General features: G+C 35.8%; 2 protein-coding genes across 2 annotated transcripts in view; one reads left to right on the top strand and one right to left on the bottom strand.

Annotated features, from left to right (window-relative positions):
• The window catches only part of tmem64 (transmembrane protein 64), a 24,792-nt gene that overhangs the window by 16,414 nt on the left and 6,781 nt on the right, over positions 1 to 1,597 (top strand). The gene's annotated exons all lie outside the window — the stretch shown is intronic.
• The window catches only part of LOC107702124 (tyrosyl-DNA phosphodiesterase 2), a 7,002-nt gene that overhangs the window by 2,231 nt on the left and 3,174 nt on the right, over positions 1 to 1,597 (bottom strand). The gene's annotated exons all lie outside the window — the stretch shown is intronic.

The following is a 1,597-nucleotide window of genomic DNA, read 5'->3' as shown; positions in this document are numbered from 1 at the left end:
ATTTAATTTATCTATATAATTATTATATTACTATATAAAATATTAAAACCAGATGATAATCTGGCGCTGGCCAATGTTACATTTATACTGACACCTACCGACGTGCACGCAGTCATACAAAAATAAAGTATTACAGTAACGGATGCAAGTGTTAATGCGGTATTAGTAGTGATTCATGATCATTTTTTTCCCGTGTGTATCCTAGAATGGGAAGTCTGCGTGATCACCCACTTCAATAGCACTGGTAGGCTATTGCACAACATTCAGTGTCATCTGCCACTCAAATACAGATGTGCCACACACTGATGTCATGTTTGAAAAACATAAACTTTTAAATACGTTTAATTTACATTTATTTAAAAATCACTAGAATTTTTGTGTTACAATTACAGCTGCTCAACTCATCTGCCAGTCACAACTGGAGGCAACATACTGACACCTACCGACGTGCATGCAGCATCATACAAAAATAAAGGATTACAGTAACGGATGCAAGTGTTAATGCGGTATTCAAGTGATCCATGATAATTTTTTTCCCGTGTGTATAGAATGGGAAGTCTGCGTGATCACCCACATACAATAGCACTGGTAGGCTATTGCACAACATTCAGTGTGATCTGCCACTCAAATACAGATGTGCCACACACTGATGTCATGTTTGAAAAACATATAATAAACTCGTAAATACGTTTAATGGACATTTATTTAAAAATCACTAAATTCAGCTTTTTATTTAGGATTTTTGTGTTACAATTACAGCTGCTCAACTCATCTGCCAGTCACAACTGGAGGCAACATACTGCGACATGATCGTGACAATGTCAGTGACACATCGGCACATCACAAGTTTTACTGACACATACCACTTGAAAACCGGCTGTCCAAATGTTAATACGTTAATAAGTACAAACTTTGTTTAATATAGCATCTAGACTTGCATTACATTACAGACTTACATTACATTGCGTTGTGAAAAGCCTGTGTCAAGGTCAAGCACACTTCTGAATGGTTGGTGTAAGTTTCATAAAGCACGTTAGAATAGCAGACATCATAATGGTTTGTGGCATTTTCTCATCAGTTTATATTTATATGTAGGCTAATTCCTGATTGGCAAGTATCAGTTAGTGGTGGCACATTTGATTAAAACGTTTCTTTTTTTATTTTTCTTCTTTTTTTATTTATTTTTTTTGTTATGGCCTCTGCATAGTCTCTATATTATTTTATAATTACAAATGATACAGCTGAACTGTCAAATCTATGCAAAAATGAAAAAAAAAAACACGTATTTGAATGCATTGCACAAAACTGGAACTGGCTACTGGAAATAACTTACAATGAAAAATACTCATTAAGGGGCATAATACACATTTTATTCTTAATATAGGAACTCAATATTTGTTGTACAAATGAACTCCGCAATGTAATAAATCGTATGTTTGACAGCAACATACTGGTAATTAATTAAATATTGTTCTGCCGTTAAGTGCGTGTCACGCAATCTACATTATGCAGCGACACCCAGCGGCAGGTGTCAGTCACTACCGAAGGTGCGACACGCACCGCGGCAACTGACACAAGACGCAGTCCATTGACATGT

This window comes from Sinocyclocheilus anshuiensis, unplaced genomic scaffold (genome assembly GCF_001515605.1).
Source record: "Sinocyclocheilus anshuiensis isolate Anshui unplaced genomic scaffold, SAMN03320099.WGS_v1.1 scaffold54, whole genome shotgun sequence".
In the NCBI taxonomy this organism is placed as follows: domain Eukaryota; kingdom Metazoa; phylum Chordata; class Actinopteri; order Cypriniformes; family Cyprinidae; genus Sinocyclocheilus; species Sinocyclocheilus anshuiensis.
The sequence above is the reverse complement of the archived record's forward strand: the minus strand, read 5'-3'. Positions and strand labels throughout refer to the sequence as shown.